Source organism: Lathyrus oleraceus, chromosome 2 (genome assembly GCF_024323335.1).
Source record: "Lathyrus oleraceus cultivar Zhongwan6 chromosome 2, CAAS_Psat_ZW6_1.0, whole genome shotgun sequence".
NCBI lineage: Eukaryota > Viridiplantae > Streptophyta > Magnoliopsida > Fabales > Fabaceae > Lathyrus > Lathyrus oleraceus.
Genome location: NC_066580.1, coordinates 52,615,378 through 52,625,111, shown reverse-complemented (window position 1 = coordinate 52,625,111; position 9,734 = coordinate 52,615,378).

The following is a 9,734-nucleotide window of genomic DNA, read 5'->3' as shown; positions in this document are numbered from 1 at the left end:
TACATGATTGGAATGTTGTTATTTTTGTATCCGCTGCGAATTATGCAAAAATGTCTTATTTAGATTAAATAAATGAGCATGACAGGATATTTTGACGATTGGTGTGAATTGTTTGTGTGACACCCTTCAGGGCATAATTACTCTGATTGATATTTTTATTATTTTAATTAAATATTTGGGGTATTTTAGAAGGGTGTTACATTATGTCTATGTTAATGGTTAAGGAATTGGATTTAATTGAGTAGTTTAGAGACTTGAGTTTGGTATGTGAGAGTACTCACAATAGTGTGAAGTTGGGAATGTTGAAGTTAACAAGTAGTATTCTGGATGAGATTAGAGAAGGTCAGAAATCCGATGTGTTTTTGGTTGATAAGTTGACTCTAGTGAATCAAGGTCAAGGTGGTGAATTCAGAGTGGATGAAAATGGTGTTTTGAAATTTGGTAATCGGGTATGTATTCCGGATGTTACCGAACTTAAGAAGAGTATCCTGGAGGAAGGACATCGTAGTGGCTTGAGTATTCATCCTGGAGCTACGAAGATGTATCATGATTTGAAAAAGTTATTTTGGTGGCCGGGAATGAAAAGAGAAATTGCGAGTTTTGTTTATTCTTGTTTGACTTGTCAGAAGTCGAAGATTGAGCATCAGAAGCCGTCTGGGCTAATGCAACCGTTGGTTATTCCAGAGTGGAAGTGGGATAGTATCAGTATGGATTTTGTTTCTGGGTTACCGAGGACAAATAAGAATTTTGAAGCCATTTGGGTGATTGTTGATAGATTGACAAAATCGGCTCATTTCATTCCGATCAGAATGGATTATCCGTTAGAGAGATTAGCTGAGTTGTATATTGAGAAGATTGTAAGTTTGCATGGTATTCCGTCGAGTATTGTTTCGGACAGAGATCCTAGATTTACATCGAAGTTCTGGGAAGGTTTGCAGAGGGCTTTGGGAACTAAGCTGAGATTGAGTTCTGCATATCATCCGCAGACTGATGGTCAGACTGAGAGGACGATTCAGTCATTAGAGGATCTTTTGAGAGCTTGTGTTTTGGAGAAAGGAGGTGCTTGGGATTGTTACTTACCTTTGATTGAGTTTACCTACAACAATAGTTTTCATTCGAGCATTGGTATGGCACCGTTTGAAGCTTTGTATGGTAGGAGATGTCGGACACCTTTATGTTGGTATGAATCCGGTGAGAGTGTTGTGGTTGGACCGGAGATTGTTCAACAAACTACGGAAAAGATTAAGATGATTCAGGAGAAGATGAGAATTGCTCAGAGTCGTCAGAAGAGTTATCACGACAAGAGGAGGAAGTCACTTGAGTTCCAAGAGGGAGATCATGTGTTTCTTCGTGTTACTCCGATAACTGGGGTTGGTCGAGCTTTGAAGTCGAAGAAGTTGACACCTCGATTTATTGGTCCTTATCAGATTTTGGAGATGATAGGGGAGGTAGCCTATCGTATCGCTTTACCGCCGTCACTTGCGAATTTGCATGAGGTTTTTCATGTGTCTTAGTTGAGGAGGTACATTCATGATCCGTCGCATGTGGTCCAAATAGATGATGTACAGGTGAGAGATAACCTGACTGTTGACACATCACCTATGAGGATCGAGGATAGAGAGTTGAAGCAGTTGCGGGGTAAAGAGATTGCTTTGGTAAAGGTAGCTTGGGGAGGACCAGCAGGTGGCAATGTGACTTGGGAACTTGAGAGTCAGATGAAGGAGTCTTATCCTGAGTTATTCACTTGAGGTATGTTTTCGAGGACGAAAACTCTTTTAGTGGGGGAGAGTTGTAACACCCCGATGAAATAAGGATAATTAATTAATTTAAATTAATATAATATTTATTAATTTAATTGATTAATTGGATTTTATTATTGGAATTATTATTATTGGGTCATTATTTTATTTTATTGGAATAAAAGTTGGAAGTTAGAAAAAGGTCCCATTTAGTAAAAAGGTTCATTTTCACGTGAAAAGGGAAAAAGAGACAGAAAGTGGAAAAAGGGCAAAAAGAGCAAGAGATGAAGGGTATGTGGTGCAGTGGTAATGTGTTTGACTCCTGATGAAAATTGTGAAAGATTGGATGAATGAAAATTGAATTATGATTGAGAGGAATTCGTAGGAATTAGATGTAAAAATGTTAGATTTTGTGAAATCGAATAGGGTATGATCTGTATTAGAGGATATGAACGAATAATGTGTAAAATTGGACTGAGGAAGGTTGAATCGGATAGATCTCGTAGCAGAGAAAGCCATTGCAGATCTGGAAATTCTGGTTTCTGGTCATACGCGTATGGCACTAGGAAATACGCGTATGAGATGGCATGGTACGCGTATGGCACTAGGCAATACGCGCATGGATGAGGAAGATGATGTTTTGAACGTAGATTGGTCTTTGTTGGTACGCGTATGGGGAAGTGGTACGCGTAGCATACGCGTATGAGATGGTGTTACGCGTATGGGATTTGGTCAGGAGCTGGGCCATACGCGTATGGGACTAGGCAATACGCGTATGGGCAGGATTGTGATTTTCCTGAGCTGTTGTTGTGCAGTTTTTAACTGTTCAGCTGAGTAACGTAATTCAGATGATGTATGATATATTAGGGATCATTTCCCATTATTTTGAGTAGTATAGGTATTAGTAGAGTGTGCTAATACTGTGGTTGTTATTTGGCATGATATGATATGCTTATGTGATAAAATACTGCTGATGTGTGATAGTATGCATGATGCTGTGAATGTATCAGTTATGTGTGCATTGGTGAATAGACTGTTTTATGGCTTAGAGTGTGAGCATATACCTATTCTTGAATTGTTGTGGATGATGTAGCATTGCTAGGTGATTAGCATGCATGTTGTGGCCTTTATGGTGGTAGCTAATTCCCATGGTGAGGAATTAGTGATGAGTTATTGTGGATTGTTGTTGATGTTTGCATGCTAGGTGATTTAGCGTGCATAGCATAGCCCTTGGGGTGGTAGCTAATTCCCATGGTGAGGAATTAGTGATGTGAGTCACTAGGTCTCAAATGAGTGGGACTAGTGAGCTTGGTAGCCGTACCTGGATTTGGTCGGTGAGGTTGAACTATATGTTCACGAGTAGTCGGTACCGCATGCATGGAGTCTCATTGCATAATATATGTATGTATGGCGTATAATATGAATGGATGCATTCCAATATTATACGTGTGTTTTATGGTTGTTTTGAGTTTGAGTATGATGATGGTGATGATTATAAGTTGATATTGCCGTTGCTGAATATGTGTAATTTGGTTAGGGTGATGATATGTGTTATATTACTTAGCATTACATGATAATTTATAATGCTTATTATATCGATTGAGGAACTCACCCTTACAACTATGTTTTCAGGTAACGAGCAGTGATTGAATAGAAGCTAGTCATTGGCGTCTAGTGTAGTCCTTAGTGGGTCATGCTCTGGTAGATGTAACATCGGGATGGGATGTCTTACTATGTTTTCTTTCAGCTGTTGAACAACTTTACATGTAATGTAGTACATGATTGGAATGTTGTTATTTTTGTATCCGCTGCGAATTATGCAAAAATGTCTTATTTAGATTAAATAAATGAGCATGACAGGATATTTTGACGATTGGTGTGAATTGTTTGTGTGACACCCTTCAGGGCATAATTACTCTGATTGATATTTTTATTATTTTAATTAAATATTTGGGGTATTTTAGAAGGGTGTTACAATTAGCATGGCATATATAAGGTTAAACATAATTGCTTTCATCATTAAGACTCATTTTCAGATCTAGATTCAAGAATCATCAAATTTTTTCTATCAAAATATTTTTCAAATTCTTCACACAAGAACATTTTCTATTGATTGATTCATGCTCATGAGGTGTTTTTGAGGAGATTTGGACGTGGAATCAAAGCAAATCGTGCCATATTTAACCAGATTCAAAGCTTGAAGCATCCATGGAGTTTGCAAATTGAGCTGGATTCGTGCATACTTGAGCTTCAAATTCATCATCAATCACTTCAATAAGCATCGTGGAAGAGATTTGAGGCTTGGCTGAGCTTGTAGCGCGCGATTCAAAGGTGCTGCTCTTCAAGAGGTCAGGATTCGACCTCTCTAATTCTCAAATTCGTTACTATATTTGTATAGATCGTTCATTGGTGATGATGCTGGTACAAATTTTGAGTGAAATAGTGCAATATTCGCAAAGTTATGCTTGATTAAAAGTTTGATGCAAATTCTTCTTTTCTTCGATTTAAATGATGTATGATGATTCATGTTAAATTGTTGTTTGATCTTGCATGTGCATGTGATGATGATTCGTTTGGTGTTAAAATTCTTGATTTCTGGAGTTTTTTTTTATTTTCTGGAAATTCGCATGAAGATCATCATGATCTTCATCTTCAACCTTTGAATATCATCGTTTCCAGAATTGGCTATGAGATTGCTAGGATTTAGCTACGAAATATTCATCAATTTGCTACGAATTCTGGAAATGCGCTAGGCTTAGGGCTTTAGTTGAAACTGTGTCGTTTTGGTGAGCACGCCACATTTGAAAGTCTACCCGGTTCGATCCTGGCGCGCACCATTTTTCAAATTGCCATGCTATTTTTCACTTTCCCTCCCATTTTTATGCTATGCTCATTTTTGACTTCAATTTTTTTCATGAACTTCATAAAATCATAACAAATTGAAAACTCATCCAATTTCATCCCAATTTTTTGCAAAATGCTCCTTATTATGTCTAGTTTTTTATGAGCATGAATTTGCAAGTTGTGCCTGGCTGGAAAATAATTTGTTCTAGGTTGATTGAGTACATATGCAATTGTGACCTTGCCTTGCTTATCTCATTGTGAAATGCTTGTTTCTTATCCAATGAACCTGAAATTTTGCATGCTGATTCTAGACACATTGCTTGACATTTTGGTTTTGGTTTGGTATTTTTCCTATGCTCCATTGCTGTTTTATGCTTGTGCTAACTTGGTGTGACAATTTGTGTCACACCTTTGATTGTCCAACTTGTGCAACTTGATTTCTATGCCAAATGATCTCTGATTCCCCTGATTTTTTGCATGTGGATCATGTTAGATGTCTTGAATGTGCATGAATTTTTCCAGATTTATTTGAATCATTTCTATTTTGATTTCAATTTTTCATTCATGATGATCACATATGAGCTTTGAAATTGCCTTGAACTTCTTTTGATCATGAAATGCTTTTGGTGATTGATTTTGATGTGAGCCTTTTTAGGATATGTCAATATGTGTGTGAAGTTACTTTGTGTTAAATTTCAGCCCCTGTTTTGAATTTTTTCTCCATCTTTGACCTAGGGGTTTGTTGCTTATATTTGAGTTTTGATTTCAGGTTAAAGCATCCAAGTTCCATAGTTGATGATGCTCCATCATGTGAATATTGACATTGGCTTTTGATTACTAATATTGTGTGTTTTGTAGGTTGATGCTAACTCATTTGAGTTTGCCTTATGGCTTACACATTTTGTACATTGGGATTGTTTGTTGCTTATTGTCTGTTGTCTTGTTGTCTGAGCATTGTACTGATTTGTCTAGTGTTTCCACAGGTACCTAAGTTGCTTTAAGTTCATTTGAACTTTGCTTTTGCTTGGTTGCTTAACCACTTAGGTATAATCTTTAATCTTCATGTAGTCTGGAAGACCTACTATTATTGGTAGGCACCTGTCTGAAGCCCTCCATAAGAGGCAATGTTTGTGATTGTCTAATTTTTGTGCCAAGCAGGTAAAGTCCTCTTATGAGGTAAAGTCCTCTTTTGATGCATGGTGAATAATAACCAAAGATCTTATAGAGTCCATTTGTGGAGAAGAGTTCCAACTTTCTGAACTCCAACACATTCCATTGATCAAAGCTCTTCCTGACCAGGGATAAGAGCTATGAGGCACACCCCTCATCTCCATTTCATCTGCTTCACCCTAACTCTCAATGTTAGGGTTAAGAGCTCAAAATACCCCATTCCAGTTGGCTGTAAAGCCTAACCTTGCTTGAGCCTAATTGAATGTATATAGTGTGTGCTAATTGACTTGTTTGTCTGCTTACTTGATTCATCTCTGCATATTTTCCTGAGTGTGCCTTTGTGCATGTATCTTCATCACTTGTATATCATTTCATAAACATTGTTCATTACTTTATAACATTTTGTTTTGTCCATGGAGGAGGCAAGCATAAGTCCATTGCTTGGCATTTGTTTCCCATGATATGGTAGGAGACTGGTATAAGTCCATTGATTGGCATCTGGTATCCATGTTCCATTTTGTTTTGTGAGACTAGTATACGTCCATTGATTGGCATCTAGTATCATTGTTTCTTTGTTTTAGGAGATTGGAATAAGTCCATTGATTGGCATCCGGTATCCATTTTTGTTTTAGGAGACTAGTATAAGTCCATTGATTGGCATCTGGTATCCATTTTGTTTTGTGAGATTGGTGTAAGTCCATTGATTGGCATCCGGTATCCATTTTGTTTTGTGAGATTGGAATAAGTCCATTGATTGGCATCCGGTATCCATTTACTTTGTTCATCTGTTATTTGCTTGTTGTCTTTTCCAAAGGAATCACTTGGATCATCTATATATGATCTCAAGAGGTGAACATCTAAGAAGTTTTACTTCCTTACCCTCCCACCTTTTGTTGCTTTAAACCTCCATTTGCATGTTAACCCAACACCTGAAAACTATTGTGCAAACATTTTCATTTGTTCTTTTCAAATTAGAAACCTAGGCCTTAAGCCTCTGATTTTTCAAACTTCATTTTCATAATACTTCTTTTGAATTGAATTCTAATCATACTTTGACCATCTTTTGTGAAGAAATTCTAATTGATTAATTCCACTCATTCAATTGTTTTGTGGCTCAAGTCCACTTTCTTGATAAGTTTTCATACATTAGCCATAGGTTTGATTTATCCTAGTTGGTTGATGTTAATCTCACCTTTTGTCCTTAGTGATTGAATTGTAAGACTTCCTTGCTTATTATAGGGTTAACCCCTCACTAGCAAGTTGAAGTTGTTCTCACATGGTGGACTTGTGGTTGTATAGGTTGAGTTTTCTCCCGTGGATAACGAAAGACCTTAGGGCTTTTGTTTTAAAATCAATTCACTTACTTTTGGAAATCTTTTAGCCGAACTACGGCGTTTTGATCCTTACCTTCCATGGAAAGGTACGTAGGCAACGGGTTCATCCGTTCAAACACAAAAATAATAAAAATTGTATATTCTTTCTCTCATCCCTTCAATCCATGTTTGCACAATAAATATGTCATAAACAAATAACATTTCATACAATAAGTTGTGAAAAGGGCTCCCTAGGAGTACCTAGGACGTTTTGGGTGCCTAACACCTTCCCATTGCGTAATTAACCCCTTACCCAGATCTCTGACCTTTTCATTAGTTTTCTATGTGTAAAACTTCTTAGGCTTTTGTTCGCTTTTTAGCCATTCCTTTGGATAAATAAAAGTGCGGTGGCGACTCTACCTTTGTAAGCTTTGCTTTTGATTTAGTCAATAAATCATAAAGTGACGAATACACCTCTACAGAAAAGTGGTGACTCCACTGGGGACTATCCTTGGTGGTTTTGCCTACTTCTCACCCTTGTTGTATGATATTGTTTATCTGTTATATGACATATTTTTGTACAATTTGGGATTACTGTATTGATTGTAATGATTGAATTGCTTGATATACAATTGCTGTTTGCTTGGTGATCTCTGTGAGATGAGTTCTATACCCGAACTCGAGTGCACCTTAGGATAGGAGAATGGCATAGTCTCGTCGACTTGTGTGGAGTATTCCTTAGCAAGTTGACTTGCGAGTCCATTCACTTGGTGGAGGTCATGTTGGATTAACAATGTCACACAAGTTATTTGTGGTTAGGCATTATTCTTTCAATCATGTGCCTTAGAAGCCAAGGACCTTAGTTTACCAAGCCTATCTTGGCCTATTTCTAGGATGTAGTGCGGAGGTCGTTCAGATGTAAGATCTGATGCGATTGTTACGCGATACTACACTCATAAGAGTCTCTCTTGAGAATATTGTTGGAATACGAGTATTCGTTCCTCCGATAATATTCGAAAGATGGGATGATGACTATGGGAACCTCTTGTAGAACATGTTCGGCAGGTTTAAACCCTAGTACACTCCCTTTGGGTGGTTCTTAACCGAGACTCCATGCTCGTGACTCTCAACAAACCCGTGATTCGTGGTTGAGTCGTTCAGACATCCTTAATATCAATAGAACTTGGGTGTCGATAAGGTGAAAACCATAATCCACCAAAATGGATGATTGATATTAAGAATGATTGAGCCGGTTCATGTATCGTTAATATCAATGGAACTTGGGTGTCGATAAGGTGTAAACCATAATCCACCAAAATGGATGATTGATATTAAGGATACTATGAGCTTTCCCATGACCTTTGTTTGGTGTGCTTTGCTTGATCCTTGAGTGTGATTGTTGCATTCATACATTCATGCATTCATCTGCATTCATATCATTAGAAAAATGAGAAAATTTTCAAGGAACTTAAAGGGTTTATTTGCAAAATTTTCAGACATGGAAAGACCAAAAAGGCATACAAAGAAGTACAGCTTTAGACAGCCCGATCTGAAAGAGTTAAGGAATCTGACATCTTATGTATTAGATCTCTTGGGTTTCAAAGCTCGCTATGGGAAGCTTCTGCCTCTTCTGACTACTCAGGTTGACGAAGGGTTGATGAGTACTTTGGCGCAGTTCTATGATCCTCTGTATCACTGCTTCTCTTTTCCGAATTTTCAGTTGTTGCCTACGCTCGAGGAGTATGCTCATCTTGTGGGTATTCCTATTCTGGATCAGATGTCGTTCAGTGGCTTAGAGAGTATTCCGACTTCTCGACAGATTGCAGACTTGTTGCACATAGATAAATCCCTGATTGAAGCGCATATGACCACCAAAGGTGGAATTCAGGGTCTTCCTTCTGATTTCCTCGTCGCTCAAGCTACCGTTTATGGGAAGGCCATGAGTGAGGATGCCTTTGAGGCCATATTTGTGCTGCTCATCTATGGTTTGGTATTGTTCCCCAACATCGACAAATTTGTGGATGTGAACGCCATTAGGATCTTTTCTGTTCTTAATCCCGTTCCTACTCTGTTGGGTGATACCTATTTCTCTTTGTATCTGAGGAATGCAAAGGGTGGAGGAGCTATTGTGTGCTGTTTGCCTCTGTTGTATAAGTGGTTTATTTCTCACTTACCGCAGACGGTTGCTTTCAAGGAGAACAAGGGATGTCTACGGTGGTCTACGAGACTTATGTCTCTCACTAATGACGATATCTCTTGGTATGATCGTGTGTATGATACAGTTCATATCATTGATTATTGTGGTGAATTCCCTAATGTGCCTCTTCTTGGTACATGTGGTGGAATCAGCTACAACCCTATCTTAGCACGTCGTCAGCTGGGTTTCCCCTAAAAGATAAACCTCATAACATTCTGTTAGAAGGTGTGTTCTTTCAGGAGGGTAAAGATCCCCAAGGCCTGAAAGCTAGGATGGTCCGCGCTTGGCGCAAGATTCACAAGAAGGGTAGAAATGAGTTGGGTCCGAAAAACAACATTGCTTTGGAGCCGTATACTTCTTGGGTCAGGCAGAGAGCATCAGAGTATCTTATGCCATATGATTATCCGAGACCTACACCGTTGGTTGTGGCTGGGCCTTCAACCCTCCCTAACCAAGGCGTAGAGGAGTTGA